Source organism: Nansenia antarctica, assembly GCF_963989245.1.
Source record: "Nansenia antarctica genome assembly, chromosome: 8".
Classification (NCBI taxonomy): Eukaryota; Metazoa; Chordata; class Actinopteri; order Argentiniformes; family Microstomatidae; genus Nansenia; species Nansenia antarctica.
This window is the reverse complement of record NC_137678.1, coordinates 35,263,426-35,277,186: the sequence shown is the minus strand read 5'-3', so window position 1 is coordinate 35,277,186 and position 13,761 is coordinate 35,263,426. Positions and strand designations below refer to the sequence as shown.

General features: G+C 47.4%; 1 pseudogene across 1 annotated transcript in view; it reads right to left on the bottom strand.

Annotated features, from left to right (window-relative positions):
• The window catches only part of LOC308164154 (condensin-2 complex subunit D3-L-like), a 51,119-nt pseudogene extending 43,798 nt beyond the window's left edge, over positions 1-7,321 (bottom strand). Inside the window, exon 1 of the transcript in view lies at positions 7,270-7,321. The product of the transcript in view is annotated as a condensin-2 complex subunit D3-L-like (transcript). The remainder of the gene's footprint in view (positions 1-7,269) is intronic.
• Positions 7,322-13,761: the final 6,440 nt, after the last annotated feature.

Genomic DNA, 13,761 nt, shown 5'->3' with positions numbered 1-13,761 from the left:
ACTCACAGGACATTTTTCTACCAAGCGCCTCCTTGATGTCATCAAAGACCTTAAGCGTGGCAGAAATAGTACTGTGCCCAGAGCGAAATCCTGACTGCATCTCATTGAGAATGTTATGAGAGTCTAGATGTAATTTAACTTGGGCAGCAGTCAAGGATTCCAGGATCTTCGAGAGTACAGACAGATTAGATATAGGTCTGTAGTTGTCAAGATCTGTTCGTGTACCAGATTTGAAGAGCGGTGTGACAAAGGCTTCTTTCCAGATTGATGGAACTTGATTAAGATCCAGGGAAAGGTTAAAGATGTAGGTAACAGCCTTTGCGATGATAGAGGCACCTGCCCTTAGTAGAAGAGGATCCAATCCATCAGGCCCAGGGGCCTTTTTAGGGTCAATAGATGAGAGCGCTTTAAGGACATCCGAGAATTGGAAGGGTGTGAAGTTGAATAAGGGAACAGTGAAAGGGGGCAAATCCGCTGGGTTTAGACCCTCAGAGGAGTCAGCAGAGGGTACTGAGGATTGCTGGTCAAATATATGACCTGCCCTTTCAAAGTGACTGTTGAAGGCATTTAGTAAATCTTGTTTATCTGTAATAGGGATATCACCAACAATCAATTGTTCAGGGAAGTCCGAGACCTTTTGGTTCTGTAAGACCTTGATGGTTTTCCAGAATTTAGAATGATCAGAAGCACAGTCATTTGTCAGGGTAAGGTAATATGTTGATTTAGCCGTCCGGATAGCAGAGGTGCACCGGTTCCTCAAGAATCTAAAAGACTGCCATTCCAGATTGGATTTAGCCTTTCTGGCCTTAGCCCATTGCAGATCTCTGGCGTGAAGTAGGTCAGCGATATCAGATGTGAACCAGGGGTTGTCTCTATTCTTGATTCTAAAGGTTTTAAAGGGAGCATGCTTGTTCGCCACAGACAGAAACTGTTGCAACAAGAAGGAGACAGCCTCATCTACAGACGGGATAAGAGTAATTCTGTCCAAGTTCAGTACAGCCAGGTCGTTTAGGAAGGCCTGCTCTGAGAAGTTTCTAAAACTTCGTCTGAGTACAGATAAGCCCTTGGCCTTTGGGAGTCGTGTGTCTCTAACACAGCCAATGACGCAGTGATCACTTATATTTGCAAATACACCAATAGCAGTAAATTTGTGTGGTGCGTTGGTGAGAATGACATCCAGCAGAGTATCACGGTTCGGCTTGGAGGAGTTGCATCTTGTTGGGCTATCAATAAGTTGGACTAAGCTCAAGGAGTTGCAGGCTACCTTTAGGGCTTCGGACTTGTCCGAAAGCCAATCCAAATTAAGATTTCCAAGCAAGACCAGCTCTGAATTCGTCAGGCCAGACAGAACTTCAGTAAGTCTGGACACTGAATCGGCAGTAGCAGAGGGAGGTCTATAACAACCGACGATGGTTAATGGGGCATTGGCAATCGTTAATTGGAGAGATAGGAGTTCAAACTGTCCCGGAATAGACATGCAGTTCAAGATGGACACGTTGAACTTATTTGAAACATAGATCGCGATGCCACCAGCATGTCCTGTACGGCCACAACGAAATATGTTAAAACCACCCACATGCAGAACGTCATCAGTTACTGAGGGCTTCAGCCAAGTCTCGGAAATTACGACAATGTCTGGTTTAGCCATTATAAACCAGGACTTTAGTAAGTCAAGCTTGCGCACAAGGCTTCTTGCATTAAGATGTAGAAATCCCAGACCATGTCTAGTTGCTAGATCCGTTGGGGTGGTAAGGTGATGTAGACCATCGGAGGGAGACCTGGGGCCTGGGTTTACATTGACATTACCAGACACAAATAAGAGCAGTAAAATCAGAGCACGAGAAAAGGAGTTTTTGACTACGGTGTCGGACTGTGTAACAGAGGAGCTACTCGAAGAGCCATGGGGAACAAAATAATCCGGGTCACGGCACCAATGTGACGGGGTGTATCTTTTCATGAATCACTCTCAGCTGGATGGCTCACGTTCATTTATTCTGTAGAAAACAGTGCATCAATTTCTGGACACGGGACTTGCAGGGTCATCGAGCTACATTCGCATCAGTGGTTAAAAATGAACCGAGGGAGATCACGTTACGTGCAATTGCACTGTCCAGCTATATTTACACAGCATCCGGGTCACGAACACAGCATCCGGGTCACGGACACAGCATCCGGGTCACGGACACAGCATCCGGGTCACGGACACACCCCGGATATACCACGTCATTAAACCCCTAGAGGGCGCAGTTTATACCTATTTTAGCTATAATTGAACTTGACCTTTCTACTCCGTTACACATGCGTATTTTTTAATCCGTCATCCGAAAAAAATGTTACGCACCGAGACCTTGCACACCGGTCCGTTGCGGAGTCCGTTGCGTTTTTTTACGTTGCGAACTTTCGCAATATGCACTCTACATTCTAAATGCTTGATTTAGCAAAAGGTACAAACAACTGAGAGCAATATAACTAAAACCAAATGGTAGACCACATCAGTAGAATGTATTATCAGTAGAAAAGTACAATAAATCTTTATTTATTTTAACAAAGCGTGGTGTGCATCTCCTGCAGTGTGATATACGTCCTCTCCTTGACATTTTGTTGGCGGTGCGAGTTTACTTAGTTGTATATTTTGGATGAGGGTTGAAGAGCTTCTCTAAAACGCAGCTACTCCATGCGGTGTTCAGACACGCCCCCTTGATCCTGTTTATAAGTTCAATATTGAACTAGAAAAGCGACGTACTCACAGATCTGAGGAGGGATACATTTAAGACACAATTAAGATACATTTCATACAGTATAGATTTTAAAGACATCAATAACATCAAGTGATTGCATGCCCAGTCACTGTCCCAATCGTTACCACTATAGGTTGCAAATAACCCACTCACACTCAAGCCCTTAATATAAACCCATGGGATTTCCAGTTGGTCCGATTATTCAGTTCTTCATTATCAAAAGACCTCAAATGTGTCTCCTCAGGCTGCCTCTGTGCTGGATGACGTCCTAAGACGTAACATTAATCCAACTGTCCTAAAGTTCTAATTTGACGATGTGTCCCAGTCTATACCATGGCGGAGTGGTCAATAACAACTCTCAAAAGGCTTTTGACGGACGCGAAAAACGCAGAAAATCGAACCTGTTGCGTTTTTTTTTTTGACGGACGAATTATTACGGATTGGTGTGCGGTGGTTGACACAACATGAGTTCTAATTTATTTTTTTAACGGCACGTTAAAAAACGCATTGGTGTGCAAGGGCCTTAAGCCGTGAATTTATGAATGTAGTAGGCAGTATGCAGTATATACTCATTGAGTATGCTAGTATGCAGTATGCTATTACGCTATTCCGTTCTATATCGTGGAGCTCCGCCCCATAGGGGAGCTCTGCTCCTATTGGTTTACCCGCTACCTAAAGTAGCCAATGACTGAATTTTTCAATGCCTGCGCCCGCCTGGGGTGCTATATAAAGGGGCGTACATCGCTCCATCATTCTCCCAAAAAGTTCAGCACGGGTTTATATCTGAAGACTGAGAAGGACGACTACTAAGACTGGAGGACCCGCCAGACTTTTCCCTTCAAGATGGATCGTCCGCCGCCTATGGAGAAGTTCCTCCGGGACGCCTGCCGCTGCGACTTCCAAGCAGCGGAGGACACTTTTCAGCGGAGGAGACTTTTCCCTTCAGCGATGGATCGTCCGCCGCCGACCACGAAGAAGTTCCTCCGGGACACCTGCCGCTGCGATTTCTAGCAGCGGAGGACAAGCAAGAACGGCGTTCTGGGCAGGCACCTCCCCAAGTAGGGATGGTCCCGCCCGCTCAGCCGGCCCTGACATCACGCCGCCCTCACCCAGCTGAGTGGTCGGTGCCGGTGTCAGAATCAGAAAGCTCTGATGAGAGCGAGCGGCAGGTAGAGCACGTGCTCCCCGCCCTCGCCGCCCCATCTCTGTGCGCAGGCGGCGGCAGCGGCGAATAACATCGCCGTGTTTAACGCCGCCATTGCGAAAATCACTGCGAAACGGAGGTTTCGGCGTGATGCGGCACTGGCTCTACCTCTAAACGACGGAGCCATGCCCCACTCGGCATCCCCAGCCCCCGCCGCTGACCACTGGGAGGGCCCGCTACGGCCCCCCACGGCAGCGTGGCCCGGTTTCACGGGCGGAGGGGTCGGTAATGACCCCACCACCGGTTTCCTCTTCATGGCTGCTACCTCATAAAGAGGCAAAAGAAGGAAAATCCCCACCTTACTTTTTCAGTAAAGGAGATTTTTCCCATGTTATCTACCGGAGCGGAGACCCACCTGCCTTGTCGGAGCGTGGTCCAATCGCTACCGGTTAGAAACAAGGCGGAGACTGGCCCAGCTTACCAGCGTGTGGCCAGCTCTCTGCCTAGCGGACTACCTGCCGCTGCGATTTTCTAGCAGCGGAGGACAAGCAAGAACGGCGTTCTGGGCAGGCACCTCCCCAAGTAGGGATGGTCCCGCCCGCTCAGCCGGCCCTGACATCACGCCGCCCTCACCCAGCTGAGTGGTCGGTGCCGGTGTCAGAATCAGAAAGCTCTGATGAGAGCGAGCGGCAGGTAGAGCACGTGCTCCCCGCCCTCGCCGCCCCATCTCGGTGCGCAGGCGGCGAATAACATCGCCGTGTTTAACGCCGCCATTGCGAAAATCACTGCGAAACGGAGGTTTCGGCGTGATGCGGCACTGGCTCTACCTCTAAACGACGGAGCCATGCCCCACTCGGCATCCCCAGCCCCCGCCGCTGACCACTGGGAGGGCCCGCTACGGCCCCCCACGGCAGCGTGGCCCGTTTTCACGGGCGGAGGGGTCGGTAATGACCCCACCACCGTTTTCCTCTTCATGGCTGCTACCTCATAAAGAGGCAAAAGAGGGAAAATCCCCACCTTACTTTTCAGTAAAGGAGATTTTTTCCCATGTTATCTACCGGAGCGGAGACCCACCTGCCTTGTCGGAGCGTGGTCCAATCGCTACCGGTTAGAAACAAGGCGGAGACTGGCCCAGCTTACCAGCGTGTGGCCAGCTCTCTGCCTAGCGGTCTAACCCCTATCACGACACAAAGGGGGTTAAACACCCCTGTCTGTAGCCGTATGGAGGGACCGTTATTTACATCAAAAACTCCTCCATGTCTATCAAGACCTGGCCCAGCTCATGAGCGTGCGGCCGGTTTTTTGGTTATCAGGCATAATAAACCTACGTCGATAAAGGGCATTGTTACTCAAAACAAGCACTCTTTACAGACGGCAAACCATCCCTAAGGAGGATTTTCCATGGTATCTACCAGAGCGGAGACCCACCTGCCTTGTCAGAGTGTGGTCGAATCGCTACCGGTTAGAAACAAGGCGGAGACTGGCCCAGCTTACCGGCGTGTGGCCAGCTCTCTGCCTAGCGGACTTACCCCTATCACGACACGAGGCGGGTTAAACACCCCTGTCTGTAGCCGTATAGAGGGACCGTTATCTACCAGAGCGGAGATCGACCTGCCTTGTCAGAGTGTGGTCGACTCGCTACCGGTTAGAAACAAACCGGAGACTGGCCCAGCTTACCGGCGTGTGGCCAGCTCTCTGTCTAACGGACTTACCCCTATCACGACACGTAGCGGGTTAAACACCCCTGTATGTAGCCGTATAGAGGGGTCGTTATGTACATCAAAAACCCCTCCATGTCTATCAAGACCTGGCCCAGCTCATGAGCGTGCGGACGGTTCTTTGATTATCATAATAAACCTGCGTCAATAAAGAGCATTGTTACACATAACAAACACTCTTTACAGACGGCAGCCCATCCCTTTCGAAATGACCCCACCTTGGGCTGTGCCACCTCCTCGGTGTGCAGCGGCGGCTGGGATCATACAGAAATTCAAGTTTTTTTCTGTCGACTGCACCACAACAGACGGTCCAGCCGCTGTCGTTGCGTTATGCAGAATGACTAGAAGGGACAGGTATTCTGTCGGGCTGGCTAGACAGGACATTGAGGAGGGGATATGCACTACAGTTCATTCAGCCTCCTCCGCCCTTCAGGGGCGTGAGAGAGACTGTTTTTTGTCCTGCCCGATAAAGACACGTGCGCTCCAGGTGGAGATTACGAATCTCCTAACAAAGGGCGCAGTGACGTTGGTTCCGAGGGACCAGTGGGACATGAGATGGTACTCCCCGTATTTCCTTGTCCCAAAGAAAGGACCCTCCTCCAGGACATGTCTGTTAGATCAACAACCCAACGTAAGGGTTGGGTAAGTGATATTTCTTCCTCATCCTTTTCTCATTCTGTCCTCAGTTTGCTGAGGACTGATGTAGTGGGGATGGCACTTGGATTACCCTGGTTGGGGATGCTATTCAAGTGCTGTCAGGATGATTACGGATGTGCCTGGGGAGGGGACCCTCCTCCAGGACATGTTCCGTTAGATCTACAACCCTGCGTGCTCACGTAAGGGCTAGATCAGTGGAGCAGACTCGGTGTGGGTTGGGCCAACTTTTTAAGGTTGTCTTGAACCAACATCAGTGGTCAGCTCCGGGTGCCGCTGAGATTGTTTTCGGATTAATAGTCTCAGTGGGGGTACATTTGGCCTCGCTCGCTCCGCCTAAACCAATAGGAGCAGAGCTCCCCTATGGGGCGGAGCTCCACGATATAGAACGATAGTTATGGAGATAGACTCCAGTTCTATGAGTGGAGCGGAGCCCCATAGGGCTGCTGGCCCACTTCGACTCGTTCAAACCCGGCTGTTTTGTATGTTTGGGAGAATGATGGAGCGATGTACGCCCCTTTATATAGCACCCCAGGCGGGCGCAGGCATTGAAAAATTCAGTCATTGGCTACTTTAGGTAGCGGGTAAACCAATAGGAGCAGAGCTCCCCTATGGGGCTCCGCTCCACTCATAGAACTGGAGTCTATCTCCATAACTATCGAACACTGCACCAGGTAGCCAATTGACGGAAATCCGTCGCGACTTGGAAACAATTGGAGAACTTTATTCCCTGCTTACCTGAGGTGAAGGTGTGTGACTAGCTTACCTGAGGTGAATGTGTGTGACTAGCTGACCTGAGGTGAATGTGTCTGACTAGCCAGAGTGTGAGTTGTCATGGTGAGCCCGGCGTAGTAAAGGTGTGTGTGTGTGCTAAGCTAGCTAGCTAACCCAGACCACAACAAACGAGAATAGAGAGAGATAACCGATAGATCGACACTTTTTCCCACACAATTGTGTCGAACTGTCAATTGCGTCGAAAGCTTTGTTTCCCCCATCACTAGAAGATGAACCTTACCTTCAGGGACCTCTCTCAGCTGCAGGAACTCCAGCGCCGCCATCAGCTCCATCTTCCTGCTTTCAATCTGCCCGCCAACACAACCTGACAGACACACCAACGGACTAACGTTCTTCTTCTTTTTATTTGATTGGCGGTTGGCAACCAGCTTAAGGTGCATTACCGCCACCTACTGGACTGTGTGGCGCATTACCACCCCCTACCGGACTGTGTGGAACGTTAGCTTGACAGGGGGGAAAATGTAAATGAAAGAAATAAACAAAATGGTGGGGAGGGGTAGAGTTAAATCCTACCTATCAATCCTGTTTCTTTCAAATATTTAATTAACTGGTTATTTACTTTAACTGTGTTTCCAAGTAAGTTCCCTACAGTAAACCTTAACTTAACCTTCTGAATTGCTGTTTTCAGGAGCTTTCTCTGTTCTTCATATTTTCCACATTCCAGCAGCACATGCTGAACAGATTCCGGGTTATTGCAGTGTGCACAAATGCCGTTTGGGTGTTTTCCTATTCTGTAAAGTGTGTCATTCAACCCAGTATGACCTATCCTGAGCCGGGATGCGAATTTGCGAAACCTAGGATGGTAGGGGGTGGCAGGGCAATACCGCTACCTGATTGGTTGGCGAAGCACTCCCTCATTGCCCCCTCATTGGCTGGCAATACCGCTACCTGATTGGTTGGCGAAGCACTCCCTCATTGCCCCCTCATTGGCTGGCGAGTCTACCATCTAAAGCCAGACTCCTTGCTATAAGCTATAGCTTGGGCTAACGTAAACGGCTAACGTAAACGCTAGCATGCGGCGTGTGAACGGGTTGAAATGCACGCCCAGAGAAGTTAGAAGTCATAAGGAAACATGTTTATTGACTGGGCAACACAGTGTAAAAATACACAGCTTCATAAAATAAACCAGAAACACTCATTCTGCAGTCTGCATGTTTTATTCTGATATTAACCACCCACAAACCATATTACTGCATAAGCAACCACACAGGGGAAATACAGTATCAAAGGAGCAGAACATTTCAGGAACATTTCAGAACTTTAGGAGTTGTTTAAACTTGAACTCTCTTAGATTATATTCAAGCCGATCAGCTACAGTGTTAGAAGTCATAAAGAAACATGTCACGTTCACGTTGTTGACGTTGACTGTTGATCTCATTTGCATACTCATGCTACATTCATGTCTATAAATGTTAGAGCGCCAAATAAATCTTCCTCTTTCCGGAATGTTAACCGATGCGAGCAGATGTGTACGTTATCCTTTCTATCTAATATATGTATATATATATATATATATATATATATATATATATATATATATATTATCTACGCTGGATGCTTGCTGAGGAACTTGGCTGAACTGTCAATGACATCTGGACACAAGTGGACAGAGGTGGTCAGTGGAACACTTTTTTGGAGACGCATATTACAAGTTTAAACAGCAATGTTTCTCGCTGTCCACTTGCAATCTAATCTCAAAAACACATTCTAAGTGTAACAGTCTCATTGTTCCCCACCCTTCTAACATGTCTAACATTTTACATTTTGTATCAATTAAGGTAGACTACTGAAGGAGAAGTGAGCGAGGGAAAAGACGAGCGAGAGAGGGAAAATATCGAGGCAGCCATGAACATTAAGTCTGAAGATCGGCTTGAATATAATCTAAGAGAGTTCAAGTTTAAACAACTCCTAAAGTTCTGAAATGTTCCTGAAATGTACTGCTCCTTTGATACTGTATTTCCCCTGTGTGGTTGCTTATGCAGTATGGTTTGTGGGTGGTTAATATCGGAATAAAACGTGCAGACTGCAGAATGAGTGTTTCTGGTTTATTTTATGAAGCTGTGTATTTTTACACTGTGTTGCCCAGTCAATAAACATGTTTCCTTATGACTTCTAACTTCTCTGGGCGTGCATTTCAACCCGTTCACACGCCGCATGCTAGCGTTTACGTTAGCCGTTTACGTTAGCCCAAGCTATAGCTTATAGCAAGGAGTCTGGCTTTAGATGGTAGACTCGCCAGCCAATGAGGGGGCAATGAGGGAGTGCTTCGCCAACCAATCAGGTAGCGGTATTGCCAGCCAATGAGGGGGCAATGAGGGAGTGCTTCGCCAACCAATCAGGTAGCGGTATTGCCCTGCCACCCCCTACCATCCTAGGTTTCGCAAATTCGCAGCCGGCATATCACTGTCTCTTCTTTCCGGTTCCGGCCCATCCTACTTCCTATTCCGACTTTCTTTTGAATGTTAAACAAATGCCTTCCTGTTTCATTTCTGTTCCAGTTTTCTTGCCATAGTTCCTGCATGTGTATTTTATTGATTGATTTTACCTCAGCTTTACTAAGTGGAATATCCATTTCTATTGTTTGTGACTTAATTGATTGCTTAGCTAATATATCCGCATCTTCATTTCCTTCTACCCCTACATGAGCAGGAACCCAAACAAAGCAAACAGTGATATCCATACTATATATTACATAAATTAAATGATGGATCTTGAAAACAATATCCTGTCTGCATGATTTCAACGATCTGATACTTGACAGTGCTGCCCAACTGTCAGAGGCAATGACTGCATTACTAACCCTATTCTCTACCAACCATTCTAATGCTGTCAATATTGCTAGAAGCTCCACTGTGTACACTGATAAATGATCAGTGGTTCTTTTTTTAATTCCTGTTTTATACTGTGGGAAGAATACTGCAGCTCCTGTACGTCCTGTCTCTGGGTCTTTTGAGCCATCTGTAAAAATGAAGAACTTGCCTGTATAGTGCTGACCAATATAGTTTTGTACCACATTCCCAGGATGTGCATGTTTGGACTTATTTCGTAGTTCTTGTTGTATATCTAAATCTACTAATGGATTCACATATAACCAGGGTGGAATAATTGAATGCGGGATTACTGGACTATACCGTAATTTATCTAAATCGTATCTTTTTGCTATTGTATTCCCTATCCATCCAAAACTAATATAATGAGTCTTATTATGCTCCCAACAATCTTGTACAATAGACCTAGTTGGATGTGAACTATTCTGACCTTGGAGATTAACCCAGTAAACTAACAAAAGTTTAATTCTGCGTATCCACAGTGGCTGTTCCCCAACTTCAACTTGTATTGCTGCTACTGGGGATGTTTTAAAAGCTCCACTACATATTCTAAGTCCTTGTGTTTGTTGCACATCCAACTTTTTAAGATGGCTTACTGCTGCTGACATGTATCCTAAACATCCATAATCTAGAGAAGCCCTCATCAATGCCTGATACACATTAAACAATGCTGCTCTGCTTGCTCCCCAATCTCTCCCTGACAGGCATCTTAACAGGTTATTGACCTTTTTACATTTATCTTTTACTTTATCCGTGTGCTGTTTCCAGGTCAACTTTTCATCAAATAAAACACCAAGGAATCTAATTACAATAACCTGTTCTAAAGTATGCCCATATAATTTCAATGACACTTCTCTCGATCGTTTAGAAAAAACTATTACCTGTGTTTTAGGTATAGATCATTTGAACCCCCACTCATTTGCCCATTGTTCCACCTTCTCAATTGCAATCTGCATTTTCTTCTCTATGTATCTCAGATTCCGCCCCCTTATCCATAAGGTCCCGTCATCTGCATACAAAGACTTCCCTATTCCTTTTTCTATTTGTTCAAAGATGTCATTAATCATGACATTGAATAATACTGGACTACAAACACTCCCCTGTGGAGTCCCATTCTCAACCCTGTATTCCTTTGAATGTTCTGTCCCTACCCTTATCTGTATTGTCCTGCCAAAAAGAAAATCTAACACCCAGTTATATAACCTACCATCTACCCCCAGTTTACTTAATTTGATTAGCAATCCTTCCTTCCACAACATATCATAAGCTTTCTCAACATCGAAAACGACAGCTAACACCATTTCTTTGTTAGTTTGAGCTTTCCTAATTTCTGACTCAAGACGTAAAATGGAATCCATAGTATTTCTTCCTCTACGGAACCCACTTTGAAAAGGAGAGAACAACTCTTTACTTTCTAAATAGTATGTTAGCCTTTCTGTAATCATTCGCTCCATAGTTTTCCCTAACTGTGATGTAAGTGCTATTGGTCTATAGCTTGATGGATCTGATGGGTCTTTACCTGGTTTTAAAATAGGTACAATGATTGAGTGTTTCCATTTGTTTGGAATTTTACCTGATTCCCACACTTTATTAAACAACTTTAATACTAAATCTAATGCATGATCCTTCATATGAGCTAACATACTATAGCAAATACCATCCTTCCCTGGTGATGATTGCCTCCTCACATTTACAGCCCTTTTTAATTCAAGCAATGTAAAAGGTAAATCTAAACTATCCCTTCCCTTGTTGCACTCTTCTTTACATTAACATCTATATTCTGAGCAAGAATTGTATCCCTACGGTGTCTAGCATTTACTGTTAAATTTCCTGAACTGTGAACTTTCACTAGTGTTTCTGCCAGAAGTTCTGCCTTATCTTTATTACTGACTGCTGATTTATTGCTACCTGTCAACACTGGTATTACATAATTCCTTTTAATTCCACTCATTCTTCGGATCATTCCCCATATATCAGACAGCTTAGTCTCTCTTCCTATCGTATTACAATATTTCCTCCAGTATGTCCGTTTAGCTGTTTTTATAGTTTTCCTAACTACTGCTTGTGCCCTTTTATATTGAATTAATGATTCCAGAGAATGATGTTTTTTCAACTGTCTAAATGAACTATTCCTATGCTTAACTGCTTGCCAACACTCTTTATCCCACCAAGGTACATTCTTCTTTCTCTCATTCTCTCTCTCTTTCTCTCTTTCTCTCTCTCTCAGTGCATGCTGGGAAAGAGATTGGAGATCGGAGGTGCGTGGAGGTAGTGAGTGCTTAACTTTTTTCTATCTTTATCTATATATTTATTTAAATGTGTATATGCAATATTGCAATTTATAGTGTAGTGTTAGTTTACTGAGTGTTTGGGGTGTACAGGGTTAAGCGGGGAGTTTTGTTTGGCAGTCTGGCGTAAGACGCCAGTATGGAGTTTTCTCAACTTGGTAGAAAGCATGGAATTAGAATATCTGCTTCTAATGTGTCCGTAGAGGATTGTAGTTTAGCTGTAGCTGAGGTTGTTGGATACAACAGTGTTAAATCTGCTGCTAGAATGAACGGTGGAGTTGTGATTTTTCTGGACTGTATGGAGAAAGTTAATACCGTGATTGAATCCGGTGTAAGTATTGACGGTGTCTTCGTTAACGTGACGCCTCTCTCCACACCAGGTAAAAAGATCACCATATCTAACATTCCACCGTTCATAAGTGACTATCTATTGATAAGTCAATTAGAACGACATGGGAGGATAATTTCCCCTATAAGGAAAGTGTCATCGGGATGTAAATCTCCGCTATTGAAACATGTTGTCTCACATAGACGACAGGTAATAATGGTTCTCAAGAACAGCAGAGAAGAGCTTAATTTGGTATTTTAAATTGAGAGTGGATGAATTTGATTACGTGGTTTTTGTGAACTCTCAGGGCCGGTTTCACAGACAAGGCTTAAGCCTAGTCCTAGACTAAAAAACATCTTCAATGGAGATTTTACATTGAAAGTGTGATTTAGTCCAGGACTAGGCTTAAGCCTTGTCTCTGAAACCGGCCCTCAGTGTTTTAAGTGCGGAGGGGAGGGGCATGTGATCCGAAACTGTGCGCAAAGAGAGGCGGGAGACGCACAGCCCCAAGAGCGCAGAGCTGGGAGCGGTGCAGGTGCGGAGGAAGGGGGAGTAGAGCTGCGGGCACCGAGGGTGTAGGAGAGGGAGGGGGGGGGGGAATGCCCCCCCCTCGGCCGGTGGTGAGGGCAGTGCGGGAGAGGGAGGGGGGGGTGCCCCCCCCTCGGCCGGTGGTGAGGGCAGTGCGGGTGCGGGAGAGGGAGGGGGGAGCGCCCCCCCCTCGGCCGGTGGTGAGGGCAGTGCGGGTGCGGGAGAGGGAGGGGGGAGCGCCCCCCCCTCGGCCGGTGGTGCAGGCAGCGTGGGTGTAGGAGAGGGCGGGGGGAGCGCCCCCCCCTTGGCCAGTGGTGAGGGCAGTGCGGGTGCGGGAGAGGGAGGGGGGAGCGCCCCCCCCTCGGCCGGTGGTGAGGGCAGTGCGGGTGCGGGAGAGGGAGGGGGGAGCGCCCCCCCCTCGGCCAGTGGTGAGGGCAGTGCGGGTGCGGGAGAGGGAGGGGGGAGCGCCCCCCCCTCGGCCAGTGGTGAGGGCAGTGCGGGTGCGGGAGAGGGAGGGGGGAGCGCCCCCCCCTCGGCCGGTGGTGCGGGCAGCGTGGGTGTAGGAGAGGGAGGGGGGAGCGCCCCCCCCTTGGCCAGTGGTGAGGGCAGTGCGGGTGCGGGAGAGGGAGGGGGGAGCGCCCCCCCCTCGGCCAGTGGTGAGGGCAGTGCGGGTGCGGACAGTGGTAACGTGACGGGGGAGAACAAAGGTGGTTCGGCACCCCTAACACGTCGGAGAAGGA